This window comes from Thalassophryne amazonica, chromosome 6, assembly GCF_902500255.1.
Source record: "Thalassophryne amazonica chromosome 6, fThaAma1.1, whole genome shotgun sequence".
Lineage (NCBI taxonomy): Eukaryota > Metazoa > Chordata > Actinopteri > Batrachoidiformes > Batrachoididae > Thalassophryne > Thalassophryne amazonica.
Genome location: NC_047108.1, coordinates 62,184,478 through 62,198,789, shown reverse-complemented (window position 1 = coordinate 62,198,789; position 14,312 = coordinate 62,184,478). Strand labels below are relative to the sequence as shown.

Below are 14,312 nucleotides of genomic sequence, written 5' to 3'. Positions count from 1 at the left end.
ATGTAGGGAAGAATTAATCTTTTGTGTGGATACAACTAATTATTTTGCCACAAACAATTGCTGAAATTGAAACAACAAAAAAGTTGTATAATTTCTAACGGTACTTGAACAAAGCGGCAGCAGCAGCTCCTGCGTGCGCATACTATTTTTTATTAAGTATAACAATATGAGTGTAGGAATGGCAATCTGTACGTGTGGCAATAGGTAGATAATTCAAATGATTATATAAAGAGCTGTTCTGGGAGGCAGAATTCACCTTGTGGATCAGCTGCAGCGTAGCTGGTGGAATAACTGCACATGTGAGTCAATGCGCGGTGTTCACATGGACTGATCAATTTACTGCTCTGATATATTCAGTCATTTTTACACTTATACGAGGTCTGTTAGAAAACTATCCGACCTTTTTATTTTTTGCAAAAACTATATGGATTTGAATCATGTGCGATTGCATCAGCCAAGCTTGAACCTTCGTGCGCATGCGTGAGTTTTTTCACGCCTGTCGGTTGCGTCATTCGCCTGTGAGCATGCTTTGAGTGAGCAGCGGTCCCCCCCCTTGTCGGATTTTCATTGTGAGGAAAATGTCTGAACGATTTGGAGCTTTGCTGCATCAAATGTTTCCAGAAACTGTGAGAGACAGCCAGGTGGAAACCATTTGGAAGATTCAGACAGCTTTCAGTGACGATTCTATGGGGATCACACAGATTAAGGAGTGTTACAACCGGTTTAAAGACGGTGCACAATGGCGGAGGACGCCCCGCGCTCCGAGTGGCGATCGACAGGCTGAAACGACCAGATCATTTCCAAACTGAACGCTGTGTTGATCCGGGACGTCGTCTGACTACTACAGAAATGGCAGAAGAGGTGGACATACCACTTTTGCGGCACATTCCACTGTTACAGGAGATTTTGTAATGAAAGACGTGCGGAGGAATTCGCGCGTCGGGACGGAGCCGCTCATGGTGCACAACAAAAAACACCTCCGTGTTGGAAATCATTTGGAAGATTCAGACGGCTTTCGGTGGCTTTTCAGTCGAGTGAGTATCCGAGAAATTGTGTAACAGCTGGGCATGCCACAACATGTCCTGTGAGACTTCCTACACCGAGGTGTTTTTGTTGTGCGCCATGAGCGGCTCCGTCCCGATGCGCGAATTCCTCCACACGTCTTTCATTACATAATCTCCTGTAACAGTGGAATGTGCCACAAAAGTGCTGATGTCCACATTTTCTGCGATTTCTCTGGTAGTCACACGAAGTCCCGGATCAACACAGCCTTCACTTTGGAAATGATCTGGTCATTTCAGCCTGTCGACGGCCGCTCGAAGCGCGGCGCGGCCTCAGCCGCTGTGGGCCGTCTTTAATTCGGTTGTAATCCTCCTTAATAATCTGTGTGACGCTGATAGAATCTTCACCGAAAGCCATCTGAATTTTCCGAATGGTTTCCACCTGGCTGTCTCACACAGTTTCTGAAAAAATTTTCATGGAGCAAAGTGATTCAAATCCATATAGTTTTTGAAAAAATAAAAAGGTTGGAAACTTTTCTAACAGACCTCGTATTCATTCCCCATTTTGACAGTTATCTGTTATAAATCACTATATATATGGCTTAATAACGTAATACAGTGATACAGCAGTGATCATGGCACACCAGAGTTTTTTTAATTGGAACAAGACGGAGTGTGCAGCGTGTTGTCAGACAGTGTGGATTCTGATGATGAAGGAGATGATCCCTCTTTTGTTCTGGATGAGGAACCAGAGCAGGTGGTCCCACCGACAGATGCAGACACACACTGCTCCAGCTGTGGCTCCAGGCGGGTTTCGTTTAAAATGTTGAGATTGTTAGCTTCGGTTTTGTTTAGTTCCTCTTTCGTCCCTTTTGCACTCTTGGTTTGCAGGCTATTCGGTGATAAAGCTCTTTCGTCCACCTTTTCTCAAAGAATTGTGACTTTTTTTTTTTACTTTTTCCCCTCGGTCAGGAATCGGCGTGTGCCGTGTGACTGGGCCATTAGCTTCTGTGATCTGACGGGATCAGGCTGACACAGAGCAGACCAGCTGCAGAAATAATGCTGCTGTAAAAAAAAACAAAAAAAAAAACAACAACAAAAATAAAGAGACATTTTCCTGCATGTTACTAAATGAAGTGAAGGGGCTACCTAACATGTCACATAGTGATGCAAAGGTGCACCATCTAATCGTAAATTTGTGATGATTTAGAAGTGAGAATGTGTAGTCCAAACTCATCCCAGGTGTTTCACAATCTCAAAAGGCAAGGACCAAGACACATGAATGTCCCTGCTGAGATTAGTGAATGTCCCTATAAGTTCAACACTTTCACTGGATACAGATCCACTACTGATGCCTAGTTCCTAGAAGTCATTGAAAGATGAGATCAATCAATCAATCAATCAATTCGGCTCACTGCTGAGTTTTAATCATCACTGTGGGTGAGACCCTCTTAGGGAAGCACTGACTCCTCTCCAAGCAGCTGAACATTGTTAAATAAGCGAGTCTCTCACAGCCTTATGAGATGTCAGAGTGATGAATGGTAGCTCTGAGAACGGAGACAGAAATCAGAGTTTTGTTTCCGAATCCGAGGCTTCCTAATTGTGGCACATGTCAAGTAACGTGCTAAATGAGTTAGCCTCCACGCTACGATGCATACTTTCGGTGCAGCTCAGATGCCTGTAGTCCTGAAGAACACTTAATGATAACCATCAGTACACAAATCTGCTCTGCTCTTGTCACCGAGAGGCAGGAAATAAAAACAACAGACGCTGCTTTTTAACGATGGTTCGTAGCAAACAGATTTGCTTGGAAATTAGCTTTGAAAGCCACATAGCCAATGCTACATTTATGAAAATAATTACTGCTTCCTCCCCTCTCCTGTTGCCCAGTCCTTTGTTGGTCTTCTCTCCGGTCAGCAGAGATGATTTGTGCTGCGTTCTGTCTCAGCCTTGTGCGTCCACGCCTGCCTTCCCACCTCCCCAAAGGCACACAAGCATGCACGCTACCATATGTGTATACACAAAAACACTGGCACCAAAAACAGAAATAGCAAGACTGTGAGCAACAAGATAACAGCCTTTGCTGCTGCGTGGGTGTGACACAGCTCAGCTTCATCACTCCGACTTGCTGCGACAATGTGGGAAAGGGAACTGCAAGAGAAATCGCTACAAACCGCGGAAACCTGTTTTATTGTGTGTCCGTGCCTGCGGAGGAACTTGTGCTGCTCTGTTGATATCACCTATAGCGAGCTGTGAGCTGGCACTCGTCTTCCACACAGTCAGACAGAGACACACTGACTTTGAAGAATCACGGAGAAGAGACAGACTCAGCGTTTTGAGACATTAAAGTAAAGAAATAAGGAGGTCTCTGAGGATCGAGTAAAACGGCTGATTTCAATTTCAATTTATTTTTATTTATATAGCTCCAAATCACAACAGAGTTGCCTCAAAGCGCTTCACACAGGTAAGGTCTAACCTTACCAATGCCCAGTAAGGAAAAACTCCCTCTGAGGAAGAAACCACAAGCAGACCAGACTCAAACGGGTGACCCTCTGCTTGGGCCATGCTACAGACATAAATTACAGAACAATTCACAGACAAATATACAAGAAATGCTATTGGCGCACAGGACAGGAGGGTCGCCAACATGAACACAACTCCCATCTCTGGATGGAGCTGCACCTTAAACAGAGAAAAAACAGAATCAGGCATCAGAAAGACAAGAAATACTGTATAATTTGCCAGCATTAATCAACAAGAAAAACAGAAGAAATACTAAGGTGATCGCTGGCCACTAGCCCTAAACTTCACTAAAAGACACAGAATTTAGGTAAAGTTGAGGCTGCAGCCCGCTCCAATTACTAATAAATGAAAACAAAACTGTACCAGTATGCTAGCCATATGAAAGGGAAAAAAAGTGCTGAGAATAACTGATCTCATTCTACTTCATATTTGCCTAAGTCATTCTACTTTCATATGTGGACAGTCCTTGTTTTGACTGTTAAGACAAGTGGTCTGTCAATCTGCTACAGCTGGAGATTAACTTTTTATATCTGGTGCACTAGAGAAAAAAAACAGACGTCTTCCACATCATGGAATATTTGGAAACCTGCTAAATCCAATAATATGGTATACATGTAGACATTAGATCAGCTGCATCACCACACTACAGAACTGGGTCCTGATTGGCAAACCAACCAGGTGACACATGAGCATCCTCCTTGCTTTTTCCAGCTGCAGGAGTCACCAGCACTGAGGTACGCGTGCTAAATCATGCTCGGGGAAGTGATCCACATGGTTGAGCTGTCATAGCCGACGTGCCTTCACAGTGCAGCTCTGGTCAATGAGAATATACAATAGGTGAAGTAGTATAACTCAGATGAGGCATATTACCCGAGATATACAACCGGTGTCGCTGACTGAACGGTCCCCTCTAAAAATTGGTCCGTTCTGCCTTCACTGTGTATGCCTCTGAGACTGACTCTTTACACCCAAACCAATCAAAGGGACGAATGTGATTATCAACCATCAGATGACAAAGTAAAACCTCTTAAATCATTCTAAAGTCAGTTTTAAGCAGAAACGAGGCGATAATCGGTGAATCGCTACTGATGTCAGACTCAGACGTGCTGCTGTGGCGCTCGGATCAGTCCTCCGACTTTTATTATGAAATAATGCTGAATTTATGTGGAAATGATTGTTGTACATAAAGTTCTGGTATCTGTCACTGAGACAGATGATGACTGGAGTGCAGTTTTAAGCAGAAATAAGGTGATAATCCGTGAACCGCAGTTAATGACACATGCGCAGTGAAAGCAGGGCGGACCGGTTTTTAGGGGGGGACCATTCAGTCTGTGACACCGGTCCACCCCCATCTATCGAAAGTAACTATCTGCCACTGCAGTCCTTCAACACTGAGGTATCTGCAGGCTGGATCATGCACAGAGAAGAGCTCCACATGGCCTAAATGTCACAGCTGATGTTTCCTCACAGTGCAAAAGGTAATCACCATCTGAGCCTCCATAAAGCTGGGCATACACTGTATGAAGTTACCAATGCTTCTGTTAAAGTCCTACTATAACTGTGGGAGTAAATCGCACATGATGTTTAAGCTAAAGCCCACTTTTTATGCGCTCCCACTGTACAGTCCATCGGTCAGCTGAAACTTGACTGTGCACACATACACATGAAATAAACACATCAGACCCCCCGAACCTGAAACTGTGCAGCTGCTTCGCCCAAGGATCCTTTGCCATTTACGCCATTCTGTGTGTAGAAATGTGGGAAAAGAGACACTGAAACAAACATAACTTGAGCTAATCTGAACAAAATCATTAATTTACCAGGCAGCTGCAGCTCAGCGGTTTTGTCCTCACAACTTTTTTTCTTGGCCATTTCTGTCATATGTTGAGAAGGACACGTGGAAGAGGCTTGTATGCTGCTAGCAGACATCAACAAGACTGACTTTAGGGAAAATGGTTCATGGTTCTACTTCAACTCTGTGATATCCTCATGAGGGGTATCCAAAATTTCAGACATGTTTGAAATTCTTCTGGCCATAAAATGACTGATTGGGAGGGGTTAATTGGCTCTGATTACCCACTATACACTGCACAACAAATGACACACAACAAAGCTGAAATTCATACTGATTCAAAACGGAGTCATACGGCTCATAATTCAGCAAAAATTCAGACAGTGTATATGCCCAGCTTAACTAACCACTCATTTGACACATTTCAGCTAAACCCAAAGAGAAGAGACCCAGCACTAATTTGCACATCAACCAACCTGAAGAGTTGAACTAATTAGTATCATCTGGTTTAGTGGAAAGATGGAACAAATATGTGGTAGGACTTTTACAAGACTTTTTTCTCGTAGACTTTGACTTCCAGACACATTTATTGTCATTCAGTGTTCAACAAGTGTACAGAATGCCATTTTACTTTCTGAGGCCAGGGTTGTCCACTTTTGAAGACAGGAAGCACCAGGACCTACCAAGACTTGGACCTTCACTCTCCTGCAAAGACATCAGCATTGCCAAACTCCAAGAACCTCTTGACTCCATAAGCTCTTCCCAGGCACCTCCTGATCTCAAAGGGCATAAATGCCCTTATGCTTCTTCCTACTCCTTTTCAAACATCTTGAGTTAAAATGTTGTGGGGTTTTTGTCATTGTTTTTGCTGTGTACAATCACATGTTGAAAATAAATTTAAGCCTTCATTCATTCAGACTCTCACCCTATTACTGCTGTGATAGGCTCCAGGCCCCCATCACCCTAGATTGGAGTAAGTGGGTATAGAAAATGAATGAATGAATAGCAGTAAGACAATTCTGTAAGGCCAGAAGAGGGATATCGAATTACACTTTGTGCCTGAGTCAATGAAACATTCTTCTGCACATCATATTGTTAATAATAAAATGTAGTAGATTTTCAACAACTTTGAACTTGATGTCTGAAATGAGTTTATGTCAGAAGGGTTTGAATTTGAGCATGATCAAGTTTCACCAAGAGCCTCTTAAGGCTCCCAATTTACTGCAGAGAGTATTGATTATTGTATATCCAACACACTTTCTTGTACCCATCATCATCTGAAAAATATGTCGGATTTACTACTAAATTTGAAATGGACCTCTTGAATGTATGACTGACAAATGATTGGTTTTCATCGATCGTCTTTACTAACCAGTATACTCATTATTGAAATTTATTATTCCCTTGCAACTATACTTTTATATGAATGAGCTGGCTCTCTTTCATATCTGTGCCTTACCTAAGCAGCCATTAAAAATAAAACAAATGAATCAATCTTTGGTTTACATAAACTGCAAACCTGACAGTTTTAAATTTTGAAAGCAGAACTGCCAATATTCTATTTACCCAAATCCCAAAGTGGTAGCATGGTTCAGTCAGCAACATAGCTTGTTGATTTAACTTCCAAAGACACGCAGTATCAGTAAAGAGTTCCGAATACATCTGCCAATGTGATCAAGCCAACACTAAACCAAATGAATACCACAGTACAAATTAGCAGTAAGAGATCTTCAATGCACAAGTTTGCCTTCTTGATTTATGAAGCTGGTGCCAAGCTGTTTTTGATGGGTTCAAAGCCCTGAAACCTTTGGAAGCCACGATGAAAGCCTAAGCAGCTTCGTCAGGCTTCCTTTGCCTGTCACTGCCACGTCGTCACTGTAACATCCTACACACGGGGAGCACAAAGAAACTTCATAAGTACAAGAAATCCTATTGTTGTCCCCTGAAAGAGTAGCAAACACTTGGCACAATAGGAATGAGACTTTCAGTGATTGTGTTTTGACACTTGGAGCAGAAGCTTGACGTTGCACCGCTTCATGTGTCGACATTCATCCTGAGGGGAAGTGATTTTTCAGTCCACAGGAGCAGTTGAAAAATGCATGAGCCTGACTGGAATTACACAAGTGGGTCCTTTATAGATTTTTGTTTAAACACCCAGTACCTAGTAGGATTTTGTGTGTGTTGTGTTGATAGAACGTACACCTGGCAGGAGTCTGCGATGCCACATCGCATTCTTTAATATAAATGTTAACTGAGGGGAAGAGCATAATGAATTTTAGCTGTCGTCTCATCCTTTAAGCAGTTTAGCTGGCAGTAACAGGGTTTGGCCTCGCAGGTACTGTCCTTATGATTTCCACTTTGAAGTAATGGTGTGTGCCAAGAAGGCATTACTTTAGCCTTAATACCCCGTTGAGATGCTTGCGGTGGCTTCCAACACTTCATTTCATTTTGGTTCCTAGCTTCACTGGAAGCCTTCCTGTAAAATGTCTTCACAAATTATATTCTGCTCACGTTTTCCGTTTTTGCAATACCAGAACAGAGCCTAAAACAACGTTCACAGGCAGCAGAATAAAATGAAGGCCTGAGTGAAATATGCAGAGCAGACTCACAATTCAGACGACCTTGCCAAAAGAAAAGATTACAGCTGACAATAATTTGAGCCAATGAAACCCAACAATGCAGCTTTGTTCTTTTGCAGGACACGAGTCATCTGCACGTCAGTAAGCACACAGTGTGGAACAGGTCCTCTGGGCTTTATGATGACATTTTATGGGTGATGTCACGATATGCATACAGTCAGTGATGACGGAAATTTACGTATGTGAAAGGTTGTCTTGTGTGAAAGGTGCATTGCAAATTTGCTTAGAATATTAAGCTTTTTGATAGGTTTACGTTCCCATTTGAAATAACAGACATTTTTCAAAATATCTGTAAAGAAGTGCTTCCTGGACTCAAAAAAATTGTTTGTCTGAGGTGCTCTTTGGATGGAATATTTTATAGAAACAACCAAAAATAACTCAAAGGCAGTCTCATAAAAGTTAAGAAGGCTTTATCATTATGGCTAAGTCGTCATGAACCTTAAAAAAAAGATGTTTTGGTGTTGCACCTTCATCAGGGAGTCAAACAATTCTCACAGGGAAGGGGAGATTCTTACAGTAGTCCACCAATCACAAGCCTCCACCTGGTATTCTGGTTTCAAATGTAAATACATGTAAAATACAGCAGATGTCACCCTAACCACTCACTTACACATAAACCTAGTACAACATACGATCACAATCAAACTTAAAAGAAAAGTGTATGAAGCCCAAATCATCCATTCATCTGTTTTTGTTTGTTTTTTTATATATACCCGCTTGCTCCAATTAAGGGTCACAGGGAGGCTAGAGCCTATCAAACACATAAAAAACACTTAAATCAAGCACCTCATTTCAGCCTGGATGTTTTGTAGACTGCAATTTATAAATCCAAAGTTTCCCATTGAATTAACTGTCTCTGTCTGTCACCTCTTCTTGAGGATAGTGGGAAGTAATCAATTCCACAGGCCTATAGGGTGGATGGGTCACTGTTGTGATGGTCCATGTAGAGTTTTGACATGGGGTACTTTATTTTACCCACATGGATTGCATATTTGTGTTCAGTCAGTCTGTCCTGTAAGCGTTGTTTGTTTACACCTAAGACATTCCAGCATATAAATGAGAAATATAGTTTTACAGTTAATAAAATACTTGATAGTAAACCGTTTTTGCGATACAACATCAAGGAAGGTTTTGGTCTCGGTGACATTTGCACAGTGATTACAAGGATGTCATTTGTAAGACCCCCCTAGGCCTGGACCTCAACTATGTTTGTTGGCCCTCTGGCTTCAAGTAGCTATGTACCAGTTTATCTTGTAGAGTTGGGTATCTTCTATAGCTGATCAAAGGTGGCTCAGGAGAAACCTAGCTCAGTAAATTGTCACTCTCAATGATACCCCAATTTTTTCTTATGATATGCTAAATTTGTTTAGCCTGTTATTTATTTGGGTGTATTTATTTGTAGTAGCAATGACTGGTCTACTTGTTTGGCTCTAGTGTAAGCTTTCTGGAGATTAGTACTTCTATAATGCTGTTCCATAAACCGTGACATCATTTCTTGTGATTTCATTTCAAAAGCATCACCTTGGAGACAGATTCTCCTAACTCTCTGGAACTGTTCATGGGGAACAGATTCTCCTAACTCTCTGGAACTGTTCATGGGGAACATTCTCTTTAAGCCCATGAGGATGCAAGCTTCTGGCATACAGAATGGTGTTCCTGTCAGTTGGTTTTCTATATACTGAAGTATGGAGGGATAAGATAAGATAAACTTTATTGATCTCACAGAGGAGAAATTCATGGGTGCAAGTAGAGGAAAATGTTCATCAAACAGTGTGTGCAAGGATAAGCAATAATAATAATACTTGTAACAGTACAAGACAAAAGAAAATGAGGTAGAAATAGAATGAATATATATATATATATATATATATATATATATATATATATATATATATATATATATATATATATATATATATATACACACACACACACACACACATATACATACATACACGCATACACATATACAGGGGTGCACATAACGTTTTCAGAGAGTTACTCAGGTGAGTACCAGGAGATGGTGTTTGGTACTTAAGTGCAGTCTTCCTCACTGTCGCCTCCACTGTCCTCTTCTTCAGCTTCCTGCATGGTAGATGATGAAGATGCTGCAGATGCATCTCCCTGTCCTTGGTTGAGCCTCCGATTAGCTGTCTCCATCCATAGGTCAACAGCTTGCTTTGGGTCAAATGTCTCTCTGGTCTGCTTTGACAGGTGAATGCACATCGGGGCTGAGAGACGAGCATGTGACAGACGAGACCTGTACTTGGTTTTTATTATGTTGAGATGTGAGAATCCCCTCTCACAAGCTGCACTGCTTAAAGGCAGGGTAAGAGACAGCTTAACCACCTTGTTGATGTTGGAGTAAGCATCTGGGTTACTTGTATTCTGTTATTCTTCCATTCTGTTACAGTGGTGTTTTTGTCAAGTTGCAAGGAAGCTTCATATTTCTTGAGAACGCTGCAAACTGTTTTGTTTCCAAAATTGTGGAGCTCTTGCATTTCCATTCCATTTATCAGTTTCATGCCTCCATGCAGACCATCTGATATTATGAAACTTGCCCAGTTTCACAAAGGAGATCCCATTTTCTTCACACAGCTTCTTCAGTGGAGCCGGGTTTTTTTTTGCTCCACCTTTTTGTAAATAATACTGCAGCAGCTTGACCACAGAGCGAATGAATGTCTCACAGTAAGGCACATTGCGATCAGCTGGTTATGCGCAATTCTCCAGTGTGTGTGCGGTGCACAAAATGTGCACAAGGGAGTCTCCAAACGCAGCAAGTTGCCGGAGTTTTGGTACCACACCGTTGTACATACTGACGTTGACAGCTGCCCCGTCTGTGCACACAGCGAGCAACTTTGTTGTCCAGTCATCCAAGCCTGCATCCTGGAAAAGTCTCACAAGTCCGTCTGTTATGTCCTGTGCGGTTCAGTCAGCACCCAGTTCAATTAGTCCAACAAAGTCGGAGGTAAACTCTCCGTTGCTGGACAAAGACACAATGTAAAAGATTTCCTGCTCGCTTTTTGTGATGTCCTTAGATCCATCAAAAAGCAGCCCCCAAAATTCAACAGACTGCAGTTTGGTTCGTAACTCCTCACTGATGGTGTGAGCGATGCTCTGCACGATCCATGTGCCGCCTTCCCGTGAAAGATACGCACCTCCGACATTTACTCCCAGCCGCTTCAGTAAAGGAATGTCCTCAGAATAGGAAGACATGGGATGTGCGTGTTTAGCTTTATGGAAGGCGAGCAGAAAAATATTAAACAGAACTTGCAGCTGTTCTTCATTCAGCTTGTCGCACCATCTGATAAGTGGACGATTGGACATTTCTTCTCGGCAAGCCTGTTTAGTAGCAATGGCTTGTGCCACATTCGTGTGCTCCTTGCTTTTTTTCATGTTTATCAAATAAAGGATGATTGAAATTCTTTGAGCCTTTATAAAACGCACCTGTTTCATCTGCTAGATGTGGATGTGAGCGGCAAATCTTGCACCACATTTCAGTGCGCTCATCCTTAGCTTCGAGCCACTGCACATCTTGGAGTCTCTTCTTTGGCTCTGGCTCTGGCTCCATTTGTCGTTTCTTTGTTGGTGGCAAAACGCCAAAGAAGCTGCTTAATGTTTGTTGTTTTCTGGACATCTCTGACAGTAGTTGACAAGCAACATGTGAGATGAAAGTTAAGAGATGTAGTACGCAAAGGCATGAAATAACACAGGTGTCATTACGCATTCCAGATTTTTGCCGCGCATGCGTACCTGCGTACCACTTATGTGCACCCCTGCACAAATGCACACACACACACACACATATATATATATATATATATGTACATATATAAGTACATATGCATATATATAAACATGATTGGGATTGAAAAAGATAGGAGCATCTTATTTACAATATGTGAGATGGAGTTTAGATGTGGTAAGGTGACATTAGTGAAGGGATTTGTAAACGAGTTGTTATTGCACTTGATTTGTGGACATATTAATATTACACGTGATTGTGGACATATTATTGCATGTGGTTATTTCACAGTGTTATTGTACAGTCTGACAGCAGCAGGGAGGAAAGACCTGCGGTATCGTTCTTTCTTGCACTGAGGGTGCCTCAGCCTGTCACTGAACGAGCTGTTCAGCTCCACTACAGTCTGGTGCAGAGGGTGAGAGGAGTTGTTCATGATGGATTTGAGCTTGGTTAACACCCTCTTCTCAGCCACCTCCTCCAGAGAGTCCAGAGGACAACCCAGGACAGAGCTGGACTTCCTGACCAGCTTGTTCAGTCTCTTTCTCTCCCGCTCTGTGCTGCCCGGGGCCCAACAGACGACAGCACAGAGGAGAGCAGAGGCTACAACAGAGTTATAGAAGGTCTTATGCAGAGGCCTGCTCACTCCAAAGGATCTCAGTCTCCTCAGGAGGTGGAGACGACTCTGGCCTTTTTTGTACAGGGCGTCGGTGTTGTGAGTCCAGTCCAGTTTCCTGCTGAGGTGAACACCCAGGTATTTGAAACTGAAAACAGTCTTGATTATCCTAATTATCTTTAAAAATGGTCAGGTCATGAAAACTAATGCAATCCTTACTACATTCAAGAGACAGTTGAAATTGGAATTAATATCTTATCTTGAAAAATAAATGTTATTAGTTAAGATCCATTCAGGTAACAGTAAAAAAAAAAAAAAAAATCAGTGGATTCCATTTCAGATTCAGTTCATACGCTCAAGAAATGTGTCTGTGTTCAGTGTTAATATACAATTCTTCCACATCCATTGTGACACAAAATGTTTCAGAGCCTATATTTTGCAGCACTTTGATCTTCTTTAAAACATCTGTATTGTCTTGGACATACACAGGAAGTAAAGGTACACATGGCTTAATAAAATAGCCTATATACTGGAACAAGGCTTCAATGAGGCTGTCTTTCCCAGAAATCACAGGTCTACCTGGAGGATTCTCAACACTTTTATGTATCTTAGGTAGCATATATAAGGATGATATTCTTGGATTCTCAGTCCATAAAAACCTAAATTCAGGCTCAGAAATCCAACCCTTATCCTTTGCCTCAAACATTCTCCCCAATTCCTCTTTGAGAGACTCAGTTGGATTGTGAGTCAGAGGTTGCTGAAACTCTGTTATGTAACTGATGGAAAGCATCTCTCACATACATATCCTTGCCTCAAATCACAACAGCAAATACAGCAAAAACAGCAATGCAAATACAGCATGCAAATACAGCAACTTCTATGAGAAAGGTTGCTGTATTTAGGTGCCCTTTTATTGTTAAATAAATAGCCCATGTAATGTCGCGGCTCGTCTTTTTGGTCTTCTCAGGATGTCGTCTTTTAGATAACACAAACTAATTGCAAGTGATATGCTAGAGAAGGACACAACACTTTAGAATAATTCAGCCTTAAGCAAGATAAAATGCACAGAGTTTTTAAGTTTATTTAAGCCTTCGACACAGAGCTTAGACAAACTGAGTCCTCTAGAGAGACTGAATATGACAACCGCGCTCGTCTATTTATTGGAGACCCGCGGGCATCGCTCCTCCTTCAACTTTTTTATTTATTTCATTCCTAAGACATGGTTTTCTATTGGAAGCGTCCTCTAGTGAACCCTAAGCAGGTGTTAGGCCATTATTTCAATGTGACAAACGCTCCCATTAAAACGTGAAGGATTTACAACTGATTTTTTTAAAAGACCTTCAGCCACAGGTGCAGCTGGCCTGAGGCCCCCCCCGCACGTGGCCTCAGTCACACGTGCAGCTGGCCTGAGGCCCCCCCCGCACGTGGCCTCAGTCACACGTGCAGCTGGCCTGAGGCCCCCCCCGCACGTGGCCTCAGTCACACGTGCAGCTGGCCTGAGGCCCCTGCACGTGGCCTGCGGGAAAGCACCTAAGAGGCCTTGGAAAGCCCCTGACAGACTGAATGACTAATAGAGCCCTTTTTTTGGGTTGAACACCTGCTAGTTCAACCAGAGGACATACAGTTCGGATCAGGACACTTGATAGTTCATCATAGTTCAAATAAGGACCTAAAAATTCTTCTACAGTCCCTCCTCTGGGACTCGAAAGAGTCCCATTACATCAATTATACTCTTGGGTTGTTTACTGACAAGACATCCTCATTTGTGCATTGCAATAAAAAAGAAAGAAAAACACATCACTCGACTTACTGATAACTCTGGTGCGGATATGAATATCAGTGATACTTCACACGGTAAATATATTGAAGTGCAGGTGAACCTACATACTAAGGCACAAGGTGATCAATTAGCTGGATTATATCAATGCAAGGTGACATTCAAACATTGAGTTTTGGTGTAATTCAAGGCACTTAAAATGGCCACATAAAACAAGTTACA

The 14,312-nt window shown here is 42.2% G+C and overlaps 1 long non-coding RNA gene across 1 annotated transcript in view; it reads right to left on the bottom strand.

Moving 5' to 3' along the window:
• LOC117512280 overlaps window positions 1-4,965 on the bottom strand; it is a 169,111-nt gene extending 164,146 nt beyond the window's left edge. The window contains exon 1 of the long non-coding RNA XR_004561262.1: window positions 4,901-4,965. This is a non-coding gene — a long non-coding RNA (uncharacterized LOC117512280). The remainder of the gene's footprint in view (window positions 1-4,900) is intronic.
• Window positions 4,966-14,312: the final 9,347 nt, after the last annotated feature.